The sequence below is a fragment of the Oncorhynchus keta genome, chromosome 4, assembly GCF_023373465.1.
Source record: "Oncorhynchus keta strain PuntledgeMale-10-30-2019 chromosome 4, Oket_V2, whole genome shotgun sequence".
Classification (NCBI taxonomy): Eukaryota; Metazoa; Chordata; class Actinopteri; order Salmoniformes; family Salmonidae; genus Oncorhynchus; species Oncorhynchus keta.
The window spans coordinates 86,151,315-86,171,484 of NC_068424.1; the positions used below are offsets into that span (position 1 = coordinate 86,151,315).

Sequence of the window (20,170 nt, forward strand, 5' to 3'; positions counted from 1 at the left end):
CGTGTGCACAACATTTTTGAGAAATCAGCTTTTTGTGCAAATGGAACATTTCTGTGATTTACATCAGTCATCTCAACACAACGAACTGAGTTTGAACCTGGTCATTATTCTGGATCTGCCCGGTGTCATTGTTGAGAAGTCACATGACGTGCAGTGGAGCCTATGAAGAGGCAGAGATTAGAGAGAGAATTCATTTGTCTTTCTTCAGGTTTGGGCGTTGCCAGGCAAAGTAGATTAGCCAATAACATCCTGGTTTTTGATTGGTTGAAAACAGGCTGTTGCCATTTGACATTTACCTACAGTTTTTTTTAATGACATTAAATCATTTTATTTGGATAATATTATTTATTTTTCATATTTAATGAAAGTTATTGTACTGTAATATAATTATTCTCCTCTCTTTTCCTGTCTAGTTTCCAGTTTATAATTTAATCATGCGCATTGTTCTCATAAAAGGCTAAATACATTTTGTTGTACAGTAAAATGATAAAGATAATGAATTGAACCTGTGCTTGTCATTCAGCTGTTCAACAGCTCTTTATTGCTGCTTCAGTTGCAGTATTAAATGTTCATCTACTGTCTGTAAACATCCTGGTTGGTGTCACATGTGCTCCCTCTCCGGCCTCGAGGTCACCAGGCTGCTCGTTATGGCGCACACCTGTCACCATCGTTACACACACCTGTCACCATCATTACGTGCACCTGTCACCATCGTTACGCACACCTGTCACCATCATTACACACACCTGTCACCATCGTTACGCACACCTGTCACCATCATTACACACACCTGTCACCATCATTACGCACACCTGTCACCATCATTACGCACACCTGTCACCATCGTTACGCACACCTGTCACCATCGTTACGCACACCTGTCACCATCATTACGCACACCTGTCACCATCATTACACACACCTGTCACCATCATTACACACACCTGTCACCATCATTACACACACCTGTCACCATCGTTACACACACCTGTCACCATCATTACGCACACCTGTCACCATCGTTACACACACCTGTCACCATCATTACGCACACCTGTCACCATCGTTACACACACCTGTCATCATCGTTACACACACCTGTCACCATCGTTACACACACCTGTCACCATCGTTACACACACCTGTCACCATCGTTACTCACACCTGTCACCATCATTACACACACCTGTCACCATCATTACACACACCTGTCACCATCATTACACACACCTGTCACCATCATTACACACACCTGTCACCATCATTACACACACCTGTCACCATCATTACACACACCTGTCACCATCATTACACACACCTGTCACCATCATTACACACACCTGTCACCATCATTACACACACCTGTCCTCATCATTACACACACCTGTCCTCATCATTACACACACCTGTCCTCATCATTACACACACCTGTCCTCATCATTACACACACCTGTCACCATCGTTACTCACACCTGTCACCATCGTTACATACACCTGTCACCATCGTTACACACACCTGTCACCATCATTACACACACCTGTCACCATCATTACACACACCTGTCACCATCATTACACACACCTGTCACCATCATTACACACACCTGTCACCATCATTACACACACCTGTCACCATCATTACACACACCTGTCACCATCATTACACACACCTGTCACCATCATTACACACACCTGTCACCATCATTACACACACCTGTCACCATCATTACACACACCTGTCACCATCATTACACACACCTGTCACCATCGTTACGCACACCTGTCCCCATCGTTATGCACACCTGTCTCCATTACGCACACCTGTCACCATCATTACACACACCTGTCACCATCGTTACACACACCTGTCACCATCATTATACACACCTGTCACCATCATTATACACACCTGTCACCATCATTACACACACCTGTCACCATCATTACACACACCTGTCACCATCGTTATGCACACCTGTCACCATCGTTACGCGCATTATGACACTCACCTGGACTCCATCACTGATTTACCTGCCTTATATCCCCAGGCGTCATTGTTTCTGTGTCCGGTCTGTGGCCTTTGTTCTTGTTTGTGTATCTATTTATTAAAACACTCCCTGAACCTGCTTCCCGACTCTCAGCGCACATCGGTACAGTTGGACCGGATTTCCTGCTTATTCCGTCTTGATTCCCGGAATTCTAAAAAAACGGGATTTCTGGGAATTTTGGGGAAAGTAAACGGAAAATATCGCAACCCTGGTGTATATCTGACAGATGAAACAGGTATATTATTGTACATTAAGGAATAAAATCCACAATGATTTGACCAACTCGTGTGTTGTTGACTTTATAAAAACATTGACTGACATTGCAAAGTGTCAGTAGCTGTATGTTGTTATAGATCCCGACCTCTGGTTTCACATCTTAGTATACAGTAAATCCATGCGGATGTCATCTGTGTTGACCAGCGCTCCCTATAGCAACCTTCCTGGAGTTGTCTACGTTGGCGTCTTCTCACTCCCTCCATTACACTCCTGTCATTGGTGGCTTGAACATTCTTCGCCTGCCTGTCATTGGTGGCTTCAGGACCTGAACGGCTGCTCTTCTCCAAAGCTGAGTCCCAAATAGTTCCAAATTTAGTGCTCATAGGTCTCTGGTCTAAAGTCGTGCACTATATAGAGAATCGGGTTCTATAGGGCTCTGGTCAAAAGTAGTGCACTATATAGGGAATAAGGTTCTATAGGGCTCTGGTCAAAAGTAGTGCACTATATAGGGAATAGGGTGACATAGGGCTCTGGTCTAAAGTAGTGCACTATATGGTGAATAGGGTGCCATTAGGGACACCCACACATGAAGTCATGCCCCCTGCCCTCCTACACCACAGTGACAGAGACACCCTTCCCCTATATTTAGCACTGAGCTGCACTTGATGCCAGACAGACCAGAAAGTCAAGCTTATTGGCCAGCTGCCCTGTCGATCACCTCAACAAGCTGGAGAGTTGGGCCAGGGGCTGCCATAGCTGACGTTAGAGAGTGCCCTCAGCCCTGGGCCAAATGTAACCCTGGGGGACAGAGGGAGGGGATAGAGGGAGGGAGAGTTGGTCTTGGCTAGCAGCAGTATCAGTAGCAGTGCCGTTCAGCTGGTTGGAAGGGAGAGAGGGTCGGAGAGGAACTCCAGGAGGGAAGACAGGGAGAGAGGGTCGGAGAGGAACTCTAGGAGGGAAGTCAGGGAGGAACTCTAGGAGGGAAGACAGGGAGAGAGGGTCGGAGAGGAACTCTAGGAGGGAAGTCAGGGAGGAACTCTAGGAGGGAAGACAGGGAGAGAGGGTCGGAGAGGAACTCTAGGAGGGAAGACAGGGAGAGAGGGTCGGAGAGGAACTCTAGGAGGGAAGACAGGGAGAGGATCGGAGAGGAACTCTAGGAGGGAAGACAGGGAGAGAGGGTCAGAGAGGAACTCTAGGAGGGAAGACAGGGAGAGAGGGTCGGAGAGGAACTCTAGGAGGGAAGACAGGGAGAGAGGGTCGGAGAGGAACTCTAGGAGGGAAGACAGGGAGAGAGGGTCAGAGAGGAACTCTAGGAGGGAAGACAGGGAGAAGCCTCGGCTAACTGAAGAGGGAAGACAGGAGTGTGTTGGTGTGGAACGGTCTTGTTGTGGCCAGTGGTGGGCTGGTCTGGTGTTTCCTGTCCATTCAAGGGCATTCCATCTGCTGAGACCTGGACAGGAGAGAGACAGCGGAGAGGAGCAACCAGCCACATAGGTCTCACTGGGTTGGAGAGAGAGAGAGGGACAGGGGAGGAGGGAGAGACGCAGAAGGAAGGAGGCTACGAGGGGAGCCACATGGTCTCAGTCCCACAAGGAGCTACTCTTCTGGGGACAGTAGACTGACGAGGTAGGTACTTCCATATTCTACTTTCTGTTTCAGTTTTCTTCTCTGGATTTATGTGTGTGGTACTGTTTGGATGGAGAGAAAAGATGTAGATTCAATGTAAAGGTGTTGACTTGACCCAGTAACCCAGTAAGGTGTTGACTTGACCCAGTAACCCAGTAAGGTGGGGACTTGACCCAGTAACCCAGTAAGGTGGGGACTTGACCCAGTAACCCAGTAAGGTGGGGACTTGACCCAGTAACCCAGTAAGGTGGGGACTTGGCCCAGTAACCCAGTAAGGTGGGGACTTGACCCAGTAACCCAGTAAGGTGGGGACTTGACCCAGTAACCCAGTAAGGTGGGGACTTGACCCAGTAACCCAGTAAGGTGGGGACTTGACCCAGTAACCCAGTAAGGTGGGGACTTGACCCAGTAACCCAGTAAGGTGGGGACTTGACCCAGTAACACAGTAAGGTGGGGACTTGACCCAGTAACCCAGTAAGGTGGGGACTTGACCCAGTAACCCAGTAAGGTGGGGACTTGACCCAGTAACCCAGTAAGGTGGGGACTTGACCCAGTAACCCAGTAAGGTGGGGACTTGACCCAGTAACCCAGTAAGGTGGGGACTTGACCCAGTAACCCAGTAAGGTGGGGACTTGACCCAGTAACCCAGTAACCCAGTAAGGTGGGGACTTGACCCAGTAACCCAGTAAGGTGGGGACTTGACCCAGTAACCCAGTAAGGTGGGGACTTGACCCAGTAACCCAGTAAGGTGGGGACTTGACCCAGTAACCCAGTAAGGTGGGGACTTGACCCAGTAACCCAGTAACCCAGTAAGGTGAGGACTTGACCCAGTAACCCAGTAACCCAGTAAGGTGAGGACTTGGCCCAGTAACCCAGTAAGGTGGGGACTTGGCCCAGTAACCCAGTAAGGTGGAGACTTGGCCCAGTAACCCAGTAAGGTGGGGACTTGGCCCAGTAACCCAGTAAGGTGGTGACTTGACCCAGTAACCCAGTAAGGTGGGGACTTGGCCCAGTAACCCAGTAAGGTGGGGACTTGACACAGTAACCCAGTAAGGTGGGGACTTGACCCAGTAACCCAGTAAGGTGGGGACTTGACCCAGTAACCCAGTAAGGTGGGGACTTGGCCCAGTAACCCAGTAAGGTGGGGACTTGACCCAGTAACCCAGTAAGGTGGGGACTTGGCCCAGTAACCCAGTAAGGTGGGGACTTGACCCAGTAACCCAGTAAGGTGGGGACTTGACCCAGTAACCCAGTAAGGTGGGAACTTGACCCAGTAACACAGTAAGGTGGGGACTTGACCCAGTAACCCAGTAACCCAGTAAGGTGGGGACTTGACCCAGTAACACAGTAAGGTGGGGACTTGACCCAGTAACGCAGTAAGGTGGGGACTTGACCCAGTAACACAGTAAGGTGGGGACTTGACCCAGTAACCCAGTAAGGTGGGGACTTGGCCCAGTAACCCAGTAAGGTGGGGACTTGGCCCAGTAACCCAGTAAGGTGGGGACTTGACCCAGTAACCCAGTAAGGTGGGGACTTGACCCAGTAACCCAGTAAGGTGGGGACTTGGCCCAGTAACCCAGTAAGGTGGGGACTTGACCCAGTAACCCAGTAAGGTGGGGACTTGACCCAGTAACCCAGTAAGGTGGGGACTTGACCCAGTAACCCAGTAAGGTGGGGACTTGACCCAATAACCCAGTAAGGTGGGGACTTGGCCCAGTAACCCAGTAAGGTGGGGACTTGGCCCAGTAACCCAGTAAGGTGGGGACTTGGCCCAGTAACCCAGTAAGGTGGGGACTTGACCCAGTAACCCAGTAAGGTGGGGACCTGTCCCAGTAACCCAGTAAGGTGGGGACTTGGCCCAGTAACCCAGTAAGGTGGGGACTTGACCCAGAAACCCAGTAACCCAGTAAGATGAGGACTTGGCCCAGTAACCCAGTAAGGTGAGGACTTGGCCCAGTAACCCAGTAAGGTGGGGACTTGGCCCAGTAACCCAGTAAGGTGGGGACTTGACCCAGTAACCCAGTAAGGTGGGGAATTGTCCCAGTAACCTAGTAAGGTGGGGACTTGACCCAGAAACCCAGTAAGGTGGGGACTTGACCCAGTAGCCCAGTAAGGTGGGGACTTGGTCCAGTAACCCAGTAAGGTGAGGACTTGACCCAGTAACCCAGTAAGATGTGGACTTGACCCAGAAACCCAGTAAGGTGGGGACTTGACCCAGTAACCCAGTAAGGTGGGGACTTGGCCCAGTAACCCAGTAAGGTGGGGACTTGACCCAGAAACCCAGTAAGGTGGGGACTTGACCCAGTAACCCAGTAAGGTGGGGACTTGACCCAGTAACCCAGTAAGGTGGGGACTTGACCCAGTAGCCCAGTAAGGTGGGGACTTGACCCAGTAACCCAGTAAGGTGGGGACTTGGCCCAGTAACCCAGTAAGGTGGGGACTTGGCCCAGTAACCCAGTAAGGTGGGGACTTGGCCCAGTAACCCAGTAAGGTGGGGACTTGACCCAGTAACCCAGTAAGGTGGGGACTTGACCCAGTAACCCAGTAACCCAGTAAGGTGGGGACTTGGCCCAGTAACCCAGTAAGGTGGGGACTTGACCCAGTAACCCAGTAAGGTGGGGACTTGACCCAGTAACCCAGTAAGGTGGGGACTTGACCCAGTAACCCAGTAACCCAGTAAGGTGGGGACTTGGCCCAGTAACCCAGTAAGGTGGGGACTTGACCCAGTAACCCAGTAAGGTGGGGACTTGACCCAGTAACACAGTAAGGTGGAGACTTGGCCCAGTAACCCAGTAAGGTGGGGACTTGACCCAGTAACCCAGTAAGGTGGGGACTTGACCCAGTAACCCAGTAAGGTGGGGACTTGACCCAGTAACCCAGTAAGGTGGGGACTTGGCCCAGTAACCCAGTAAGGTGGGGACTTGACCCAGTAACCCAGTAAGGTGGGGACTTGACCCAGTAACCCAGTAAGGTGGGGACTTGGCCCAGTAACCCAGTAAGGTGGGGACTTGACCCAGTAACCCAGTAAGGTGGGGACTTGACCCAGTAACCCAGTAAGGTGGGAACTTGACCCAGTAACACAGTAAGGTGGGGACTTGACCCAGTAACCCAGTAACCCAGTAAGGTGGGGACTTGACCCAGTAACACAGTAAGGTGGGGACTTGACCCAGTAACGCAGTAAGGTGGGGACTTGACCCAGTAACACAGTAAGGTGGGGACTTGACCCAGTAACCCAGTAAGGTGGGGACTTGGCCCAGTAACCCAGTAAGGTGGGGACTTGGCCCAGTAACCCAGTAAGGTGGGGACTTGACCCAGTAACCCAGTAAGGTGGGGACTTGACCCAGTAACCCAGTAAGGTGGGGACTTGGCCCAGTAACCCAGTAAGGTGGGGACTTGACCCAGTAACCCAGTAAGGTGGGGACTTGACCCAGTAACCCAGTAAGGTGGGGACTTGACCCAGTAACCCAGTAAGGTGGGGACTTGACCCAGTAACCCAGTAAGGTGGGGACTTGGCCCAGTAACCCAGTAAGGTGGGGACTTGGCCCAGTAACCCAGTAAGGTGGGGACTTGGCCCAGTAACCCAGTAAGGTGGGGACTTGACCCAGTAACCCAGTAAGGTGGGGACCTGTCCCAGTAACCCAGTAAGGTGGGGACTTGGCCCAGTAACCCAGTAAGGTGGGGACTTGACCCAGTAACCCAGTAAGGTGGGAATTGTCCCAGTAACCTAGTAAGGTGGGGACTTGGCCCAGTAACCCCGTAAGGTGGGGACTTGACCCAGTAGCCCAGTAAGGTGGGGACTTGGTCCAGTAACCCAGTAAGGTGAGGACTTGACCCAGTAACCCAGTAAGATGTGGACTTGACCCAGAAACCCAGTAAGGTGGGGACTTGACCCAGTAACCCAGTAAGGTGGGGACTTGGCCCAGTAACCCAGTAAGGTGGGGACTTGACCCAGTAACCCAGTAAGGTGGGGACTTGGCCCAGTAACCCAGTAAGGTGGGGACTTGACCCAGAAACCCAGTAAGGTGGGGACTTGACCCAGTAGCCCAGTAAGGTGGGGACTTGACCCAGTAACCCAGTAAGGTGGGGACTTGGCCCAGTAACCCAGTAAGGTGGGGACTTGGCCCAGTAACCCAGTAAGGTGGGGACTTGACCCAGTAACCCAGTAAGGTGGGGACTTGGCCCAGTAACCCAGTAAGGTGGGGACTTGACCCAGTAACCCAGTAAGGTGGGGACTTGACCCAGTAACCCAGTAACCCAGTAAGGTGGGGACTTGGCCCAGTAACCCAGTAAGGTGGGGACTTGACCCAGTAACCCAGTAAGGTGGGGACTTGACCCAGTAACCCAGTAAGGTGGGGACTTGACCCAGTAACCCAGTAACCCAGTAAGGTGGGGACTTGGCCCAGTAACCCAGTAAGGTGGGGACTTGACCCAGTAACCCAGTAAGGTGGGGACTTGACCCAGTAACCCAGTAAGGTGGGGACTTGGCCCAGTAACCCAGTAAGGTGGGGACTTGACCCAGTAACACAGTAAGGTGGGGACTTGACCCAGTAACACAGTAAGGTGGGGACTTGGCCCAGTAACACAGTAAGGTGGAGACTTGGCCCAGTAACCCAGTAAGGTGGGGACTTGGCCCAGTAACCCAGTAAGGTGGGGACTTAGTGTCGTAAGAGGTTGAGATCTCTGAATGAACCCCAGTATTGAAAAGGCAGATATGGTTTGGTTGTTATTGTTGTGTTCCAGAGGAGGACATGGGATTTACCCGTTGCTCTTCCCCAAACAGTAGCAGCCCAAATCTCAACAACTGATTCCACTGTTAGACCTGTTGATCACAGATCAAACTCAGTCATGGATCACATCTACTAGCTGTCTAATTCCTACAGTCTAACAGCGTTAGTCTCTAGTTATAACTAAATTCTGTCTAATTCCTACAGTCTGTAATGACAGTTTAGTCTCTAGTTATAACTAAATTCTGTCTAATTCCTACAGTCAGTAATGACAGTTTAGTCTCTAGTTATAACTAAATTCTGTCTAATTCCTACAGTCTGTAATGACAGTTTAGTCTCTAGTTATAACTAAATTCTGTCTAATTCCTACAGTCTGTAATGACAGTTTAGTCTCTAGTTATAACTAAATTCTGTCTAATTCCTACAGTCTGTAATGACAGTTTAGTCTCTAGTTATAACTAAATTCTGTCTAATTCCTACAGTCTCTAATGACAGTTTAGTCTCTAGTTATAACTAAATTCTGTCTAATTCCTACAGTCAGTAATGACAGTCTCTCGACACACACAGGCCTCTCTCTATACTATCCCTGGCTACAACCTGCTGTCCCCCGGTCCAAATATATCCCCTTCCCAAATGTAATATAAACCTGTCTGTGTCACTACCTGCCCTGTAGACAGGGGTGTGAAGAAACACACACACACACACACACACACACACACACACACACACACACACACACACACACACACACACACACACACACACACACACACACACACACACACACACACACACACACACACACACACACACACACACACACACACACACACACACACAAGCTTGGGATACTCCTCTGATCTAGGCCCCCCTGTTGTGAGTCAGTCTATTGGAAGACAGGGACAGGACACTCAGCACGTTGAGGACAGTTGTCTCCTGTTGTGAGTCAGTCTATTGGAAGACAGGGACAGGACACTCAGCACGTTGAGGACAGTTGTCTCCTGTTGTGAGTCAGTCTATTGGAAGATAGGGACAGGACACTCAGCACGTTGAGGACAGTTGTCTCCTGTTGTGAGTCAGTCTATTGGAAGACAGGGACAGGACACTCAGCACGTTGAGGACAGTTGTCTCCTGTTGTGAGTCAGTCTATTGGAAGATAGGGACAGGACACTCAGCACGTTGAGGACAGTTGTCTCCTGTTGTGAGTCAGTCTATTGGAAGACAGGGACAGGACACTCAGCACGTTGAGGACAGTTGTCTCCTGTTGTGAGTCAGTCTATTGGAAGATAGGGACAGGACACTCAGCACGTTGAGGACAGTTGTCTCCTGTTGTGAGTCAGTCTATTGGAAGACAGGGACAGGACACTCAGCACGTTGAGGACAGTTGTCTCCTGTTGTGAGTCAGTCTATTGGAAGACAGGGACAGGACACTCAGCACGTTGAGGACAGTTGTCTCCTGTTGTGAGTCAGTCTATTGGAAGACAGGGACAGGACACTCAGCACGTTGAGGACAGTTGTCTCCTGTTGTGAGTCAGTCTATTGGAAGATAGGGACAGGACACTCAGCACGTTGAGGACAGTTGTCTCCTGTTGTGAGTCAGTCTATTGGAAGACAGGGACAGGACACTCAGCACGTTGAGGACAGTTGTCTCCTGTTGTGAGTCAGTCTATTGAAAGATAGGGACAGGACACTCAGCACGTTGAGGACAGTTGTCTCCTGTTGTGAGTCAGTCTATTGAAAGATAGGGACAGGACACTCAGCACGTTGAGGACAGTTGTCTCCTGTTGTGAGTCAGTCTATTGGAAGACAGGGACAGGACACTCAGCACGTTGAGGACAGTTGTCTCCTGTTGTGAGTCAGTCTATTGAAAGACAGGGACAGGACACTCAGCACGTTGAGGACAGTTGTCTCCTGTTGTGAGTCAGTCTATTGGAAGACAGGGACAGGACACTCAGCACGTTGAGGACAGTTGTCTCCTGTTGTGAGTCAGTCTATTGAAAGACAGGGACAGGACACTCAGCACGTTGAGGACAGTTGTCTCCTGTTGTGAGTCAGTCTATTGAAAGACAGGGACAGGACACTCAGCACGTTGAGGACAGTTGTCTCCTGTTGTGAGTCAGTCTATTGAAAGACAGGGACAGGACACTCAGCACGTTGAGGACAGTTGTCTCCTGTTGTGAGTCAGTCTATTGAAAGACAGGGACAGGACACTCAGCACGTTGAGGACAGTTGTCTCCTGTTGTGAGTCAGTCTATTGGAAGACAGGGACAGGACACTCAGCACGTTGAGGACAGTTGTCTCCTGTTGTGAGTCAGTCTATTGAAAGACAGGGACAGGACACTCAGCACGTTGAGGACAGTTGTCTCCTGTTGTGAGTCAGTCTATTGAAAGACAGGGACAGGACACTCAGCACGTTGAGGACAGTTGTCTCCTGTTGTGAGTCAGTCTATTGAAAGACAGGGACAGGACACTCAGCACGTTGAGGACAGTTGTCTCCTGTTGTGAGTCAGTCTATTGGAAGACAGGGACAGGACACTCAGCACGTTGAGGACAGTTGTCTCCTGTTGTGAGTCAGTCTATTGAAAGACAGGGACAGGACACTCAGCACGTTGAGGACAGTTGTCTCCTGTTGTGAGTCAGTCTATTGGAAGACAGGGACAGGACACTCAGCACGTTGAGGACAGTTGTCTCCTGTTGTGAGTCAGTCTATTGGAAGACAGGGACAGGACACTCAGCACGTTGAGGACAGTTGTCTCCTGTTGTGAGTCAGTCTATTGAAAGACAGGGACAGGACACTCAGCACGTTGAGGACAGTTGTCTCCTGTTGTGGGTCAGTCTATTGAAAGACAGGGACAGGACACTCAGCACGTTGAGGACAGTTGTCTCCTGTTGTGAGTCAGTCTATTGAAAGACAGGGACAGGACACTCAGCACGTTGAGGACAGTTGTCTCCTGTTGTGAGTCAGTCTATTGAAAGACAGGGACAGGACACTCAGCACGTTGAGGAGAGTTGTCTCCTGTTGTGAGTCAGTCTATTGGAAGACAGGGACAGGACACTCAGCACGTTGAGGACAGTTGTCTCCTGTTGTGAGTCAGTCTATTGGAAGACAGGGACAGGACACTCAGCACGTTGAGGACAGTTGTCTCCTGTTGTGAGTCAGTCTATTGAAAGACAGGGACAGGACACTCAGCACGTTGAGGAGAGTTGTCTCCTGTTGTGAGTCAGTCTATTGGAAGACAGGGACAGGACACTCAGCACGTTGAGGACAGTTGTCTCCTGTTGTGAGTCAGTCTATTGGAAGACAGGGACAGGACACTCAGCACGTTGAGGACAGTTGTCTCCTGATACAGACCTGACAGATACAGATACAGACCTGACAGATACAGATACAGACCTGACAGATACAGACCTGATAGACACAGACCTGACAGATACAGATACAGACCTGACAGACACAGATACAGACCTGACAGATACAGATACAGACCTGACAGATACAGACCTGACAGATACAGACCTGACAGATACAGATACAGACCTGACAGATACAGACCTGACAGACACAGATACAGACCTGACAGACACAGACCTGACAGACACAGACCTGACAGATACAGACCTGACAGATACAGATACAGACCTGACAGATACAGATACAGACCTGACAGATACAGATACAGACCTGACAGATACAGATACAGACCTGACAGACACAGATACAGACCTGACAGACACAGATACAGACCTGACAGATACAGATACAGACCTGACAGATACAGATACAGATACAGACCTGACAGATACAGACCTGACAGATACAGATACAGACCTGACAGATACAGATACAGATACAGACCTGACAGATACAGACCTGACAGATACAGATACAGATACAGACCTTACAGATACAGACCTGACAGATACAAATACAGACCTGACAGATACAGACCTGACAGACACAGACCTGACAGATACAGATACTTACCTGACAGATACAGGCCTGACAGATACAGATACAGACCTGACAGATACAGACCTGACAGATACAGATACAGACCTGACAGATACAGACCTGACAGATACAGATACAGATACAGATACACAGACCTGACAGATACAGACCTGACAGATACAGATACAGACCTGACAGATACAGACCTGACAGATACAGACCTGACACAGACCTGACAGATACAGACCTGACAGATACAGACCTGACAGATACAGATACAGATACAGACCTGACAGATACAGACCTGACAGATACAGACCTGACAGATACAGACCTGACAGATACAGATACAGACCTGACAGATACAGACCTGACAGATACAGACCTGATACAGACCTGACAGATACAGACCTGACAGATACAGATACAGACCTGACAGATACAGACCTGACAGATACAGACCTGACAGATACAGACCTGACAGATACAGACAGACCTGACAGATACAGACCTGACAGATACAGACCTGACAGATACAGATACAGACCTGACAGATACAGACCTGACAGATACAGACAGACCTGACAGATACAGACCTGACAGACAGATACAGACCTGACAGATACAGACCTGACAGATACAGATACAGACCTGACAGATACAGACCTGACAGATACAGATACAGACAGATACAGACCTGACAGATACAGACCTGACAGATACAGATACAGACCTGACAGATACAGACCTACAGATACCCTGACAGATACAGACCTGACAGATACAGACCATACAGACCTGACAGATACAGACCTACAGATACAGACCTGACAGATACAGACCTGACAGATACAGATACAGACCTGACAGACAGATACAGACCTGACAGATACAGACCTGACAGATACAGATACAGACCTGACAGATACAGACCTGACAGATACAGATACAGACCTACAGACAGATACAGATACAGACCTGACAGATACAGACCTGACAGATACAGACACAGATACAGACCTGACAGATACAGACCTGACAGATACAGACCCTGACAGATACAGACCTGACAGATACAGATACAGACCTGACAGATACAGACCTGACAGATACAGACCTGACAGATACAGATACAGACCTGACAGATACAGATACAGACCTGACAGATACAGACCTGACAGATACAGACCTGACAGATACAGATACAGACCTGACAGATACAGACCTGACAGACTGACAGATACAGACCTGACAGATACAGACCTGACAGATACAGACCTGACAGATACAGACCTGACAGATACAGACCTGACAGATACAGACCTGACAGATACAGATACAGACCTGACAGATACAGACCTGACAGATACAGATACAGACCTGACAGATACAGACCTGACAGATGACAGATACAGACCTGACAGATACAGACCTGACAGATACAGACCTGAGATACAGACCTGACAGATACAGATACAGACCTGACAGATACAGACCTGACAGATACAGATACAGACCTGACAGATACAGACCTGACAGATGACAGATACAGATACAGATACAGACCTGACAGATACAGACCTGACAGATACAGATACAGACCTGACAGATACAGACCTGACAGATACAGATACAGACCTGACAGACCCTGACAGATACAGACCTGACAGATACAGATACAGACCTGACAGATACAGACCTGACAGATACAGATACAGACCTGACAGATACAGACCTGACAGATACAGACCTGACAGATACAGACCTGACAGATACAGACCTGACAGATACAGACCTGACAGATACAGATACAGACCTGACAGATACAGACCTGACAGATACAGACCTGACAGATACAGATACAGACCTGACAGATACAGATACAGACCTGACAGATACAGACCTGACAGATACAGACCTGACAGATACAGACCTGACAGATACAGATACAGACCTGACAGATACAGACCTGACAGATACAGACCTGACAGATACAGATACAGACCTGACAGATACAGACCTGACAGATACAGACCTGACAGATACAGACCTGACAGATACAGACCTGACAGATACAGATACAGACCTGACAGATACAGACCTGACAGATACAGATACAGACCTGACAGATACAGACCTGACAGATACAGATACAGACCTGACAGATACAGACCTGACAGATACAGACCTGACAGACCTACAGAGATACAGACCAGACCTGATACAGATACAGACCTGACAGATACAGACCTGACAGAGACCTGACAGATACAGACCTGACAGATACAGACCTGACAGATACAGATACAGACCTGACAGATACAGACCTGACAGATACAGACCTGACAGATACAGACCTGACAGATACAGACCTGACAGATACAGATACAGACCTGACAGATACAGACCTGACAGAAACAGATACAGACCTGACAGATACAGACCTGACAGATACAGACTGACAGACCTACAGATACAGACCAGACCCTGACAGATACAGACCTGACAGATACAGATACAGACCTGACAGATACAGACCTGACAGATACAGACCTGACAGATACAGATACAGACCTGACAGATACAGACCTGACAGATACAGACCTGACAGATACAGACCTGACAGATACAGACCTGACCCAGACAGATACAGATACAGACCTGACAGATACAGACCTGACAGATACAGACCTGACAGATACAGATACAGACCTGACAGATACAGACCTGACAGATACAGATACAGACCTGACAGATACAGACCTGACAGATACAGATACAGACCTGACAGATACAGACCTGACAGATACAGACCTGACAGATACAGATACAGACCTGACAGATACAGACCTGACAGACATAGACCTGACAGATACAGACCTGACAGACACAGATACAGACCTGACAGATACAGACCTGACAGATACAGACCTGACAGATACAGACCTGACAGATACAGACCTGACAGATACAGACCCCAGACAGATACAGACCTGACAGATACAGATACAGATACAGACTGACAGATACAGACCTGACAGATACAGACCTGACAGATACAGATACAGACCTGACAGATACAGACCTGACAGATACAGATACAGACAGATACACAGACCTGACAGATACAGATACAGACCTGACACAGACCTGACAGATACAGACCTGACAGATACAGATACAGACCTGACAGATACAGACCTGACAGATACAGATACAGACCTGACAGATACAGACCTGACAGATACAGACCTGACAGATACAGACCTGACAGATACAGACCTGACAGACCTGACAGATACAGACCTGACAGATACAGACCCTGAGACAGATACAGACCTGACAGATACAGATACAGACCTGACAGATACAGACCTACATACAGACCTGACAGATACAGACAGACTGACAGATACAGACCAGACAGATACAGACCTGACAGATACAGACCTGACAGACCTGACAGATACAGATACAGACCTGACAGATACAGACCTGACAGATACAGATACAGACCTGACAGATACAGACCTGACAGATACAGATACAGACCCTGACAGATACAGACCTGACAGATACAGACCTGAGATACAGACCCTGACAGATACAGATACAGACCTGACAGATACAGACCTGACAGATACAGACCAGACCTGACAGATACAGATACAGACCTGACAGATACAGACCTGACAGATACAGACCTGACAGATACAGATACAGACCTGACAGATACAGATACAGATACAGACCTGACAGACAGATACAGACCTGACAGATACAGACCTGACAGATACAGATACAGACCTGACAGATACAGATACAGACCCTGACAGATACAGACCAGACAGATACAGATACAGACCTGACAGATACAGACCTGACAGATACAGATACAGACCTGACAGATACAGACCTGACAGATACAGACCTGACAGATACAGATACAGACCTGACAGATACAGATACAGACCTGACAGATACAGATACAGACCTGACACCCTGACAGATACAGATACAGACCTGACAGATACAGACCTGACCTGACAGATACAGACCTGACAGATACAGACAGACCTGACAGATACAGACCTGAGATACAGACCTGACAGATACAGATACAGACCTGACAGATACAGACCTGACAGACAGACAGATACAGACCTGACAGATACAGACCTGACAGATACAGACCTGACAGATACAGATACAGACCTACAGATACAGACCTGACAGATACAGACCTGACAGATACAGATACAGACCTGACAGATACAGACCTGAGATACAGATACAGACCTGACAGATACAGACCTGACAGATACAGACCTGACAGACAGACCTGACAGATACAGATACAGACCTGACAGATACAGACCCTGACAGATACAGACCTGACAGATACAGATACAGACCTGACAGATACAGACCTGACAGATACAGACCTGACAGATACAGATACAGACCTGACAGATACAGATACAGACCTGACAGATACAGACCTGACAGATACAGACCTGACAGATACAGATACAGACCTGACAGATACAGACCTGACAGACAGACCTGACAGATACAGACCTGACAGATACAGATACAGACCTGACAGATACAGACCTGACAGATACAGATACAGACCTGACAGATACAGACCTGACAGATACAGACCTGACAGATACAGATACAGACCTGACAGATACAGACCTGACAGATACAGACCTGACAGATACAGACCTGACAGATACAGATACAGACCTGACAGATACAGACCTGACAGATACAGATACAGACCTGACAGATACAGACCTGACAGATACAGACCTGACAGATACAGACCTGACAGATACAGACCTGACAGATACAGATACAGACCTGACAGATACAGACCTGACAGATACAGATACAGACCTGACAGATACAGACCTGACAGATACAGATACAGACCTGACAGATACAGACCTGACAGATACAGATAGATACAGACCTGACAGATACAGACCTGACAGACAGACCTACAGATACAGACCTACAGATACAGACCTGACAGATACAGATACAGACCTGACAGATACAGACCTGACAGATACAGACCTACAGACCTGAGATACAGATACAGACCTGACAGATACAGACCAGATACAGACCTGACAGACACAGACCTGACAGATACAGACCTGACAGATACAGATACAGACCTGACAGATACAGACCTGATACAGATACAGACCTGACAGATACAGACCTGACAGATACAGATACAGACCTGACAGATACAGACCTGACAGACATAGACCTGACAGATACAGACCTGACAGACACAGATACAGACCTGACAGATACAGACCTGACAGATACAGACCTGACAGATACAGATACAGACCTGACAGATACAGACCTGACAGATACAGACCTGACAGATACAGATACAGACCTGACAGATACAGATACAGACCTGACAGATACAGTACAGACCTGACAGATACAGACCTGACAGATACAGATACAGACCTGACAGATACAGACCTGACAGATACAGATACAGACCTGACAGATACAGACCTGACAGATACAGATACAGACCTGACAGATACAGACCTGACAGATACAGACCTGACAGATACAGATACAGACCTGACAGATACAGACCCTGACAGATACAGACCTGACAGATACAGACAGACTGACAGATACAGACCTGACAGATACAGATACAGACCTGACAGATACAGATACAGACCTGACAGATACAGACCTGACAGATACAGACCTGACAGATACAGATACAGACCTGACAGATACAGACCTGACAGATACAGATACAGACCTGACAGATACAGACCTGACAGATACAGACCAGACATGACAGATACAGATACAGACCTGACAGATACAGATACAGACCTGACAGATACAGATACAGACCTGACAGATACAGACCTGACAGATACAGACCTGACAGATACAGATACAGACCTGACAGATACAGACCTGACAGATACAGACCTGACAGATACAGATACAGACCTGACAGACCTGACAGATACAGACCTGACAGATACAGATACAGACCTGACAGATACAGTACAGACCTGACAGATACAGACCTGACAGATACAGATACAGACCTGACAGATACAGACCTGACAGATACAGATACAGACCTGACAGATACAGATACAGACCTGACAGATACAGATACAGACCTGACAGATACAGATACAGACCTGACAGATACAGACCTGACAGATACAGATACAGACCTGACAGATACAGACCTGACAGATACAGATACAGACCTGACAGATACAGACCTGACAGATACAGACCTGACAGATACAGATACAGACCTGACAGATACAGACAGACCTGACAGATACAGACCTGACAGACATAGACCTGACAGATACAGACCTGACAGACACAGATACAGACCTGACAGATACAGACCTGACAGATACAGACCTGACAGATACAGATACAGACCTGACAGATACAGATACAGACCTGACAGATACAGACCTGACAGATACAGATACAGACCTGACAGATACAGACCTGACAGATACAGATACAGACCCTGACAGATACAGACCTGACAGATACAGATACAGACCTGACAGATACAGACACAGACCTGACAGATACAGACCTGACAGATACAGACCTGACAGACCAGATACAGACCTGACAGATACAGACCTGACAGATACAGACCTACAGATACAGACCTGACAGATACAGACCTGACAGATACAGACCTGACAGATACAGATACAGACCTGACAGATACAGACCTGACAGATACAGACCCTGACAGATACAGACCTGACAGACAGACCTGACAGATACAGACCTGACAGATACAGACAGATACAGACCTGACAGATACAGACCTGACAGATACAGATACAGACCTGACAGATACAGACCTGACAGATACAGACAGACCTGATACAGACCTGACAGATACAGACCTGAGATACAGATACAGACCTGACAGATACAGATACAGACCTGACAGATACAGACAGACCTGACAGATACAGACCTGACAGATACAGACCTGACAGATACAGACCTACAGATACAGACCTACAGAGATACAGACCTGACAGATACAGATACAGACCTGACAGATACAGACCTACAGACCAGACCTGACACAGATACAGACCTGACAGATACAGACCTGACAGACCTACAGATACAGACCTGACAGATACAGACCTGACAGATACAGATACAGACCTGACAGATACAGACCTGACAGATACAGACCTGACAGACAGACCTGACAGATACAGACCTGACAGATACAGATACAGACCTGACAGATACAGACCTACAGACACAGATACAGACCTGACAGATACAGACCTACAGACCTGACAGATACAGACCTGACAGATACAGACCTGACAGATACAGATACAGATACAGACCTACAGACACCTGAGATACAGACCTGACAGATACAGATACAGACCTGACAGATACAGACAGACTGACAGATACAGACCTGACAGATACAGATACAGACCTGACAGATACAGACCTGACAGATACAGACCTACAGATACAGACCTGACAGATACAGATACAGA

General features: G+C 48.4%; 1 protein-coding gene and 1 long non-coding RNA gene across 37 annotated transcripts in view; one reads left to right on the top strand and one right to left on the bottom strand.

Moving 5' to 3' along the window:
• Positions 1-897: 897 nt before the first annotated feature.
• Positions 898-2,321, bottom strand: LOC127929770 (uncharacterized). Its single transcript, XR_008136091.1, has 3 exons — positions 1,866-2,321; positions 1,165-1,252; positions 898-922 (listed from the first exon to the last, which is right to left on the bottom strand). It is a non-coding gene; the product is annotated as an uncharacterized LOC127929770 (long non-coding RNA).
• Positions 2,322-3,118: 797 nt separating this feature from the next.
• The window catches only part of LOC118383632 (gap junction alpha-3 protein-like), a 73,397-nt gene continuing 56,345 nt past the window's right edge, over positions 3,119-20,170 (top strand). For all 36 annotated transcript variants that reach the window (XM_052518020.1, XM_052518041.1, XM_052518019.1 and 33 more), the window contains exon 1: positions 3,119-3,890. The gene's annotated coding sequence lies outside the window, so the exon portion shown is untranslated. The remainder of the gene's footprint in view (positions 3,891-20,170) is intronic.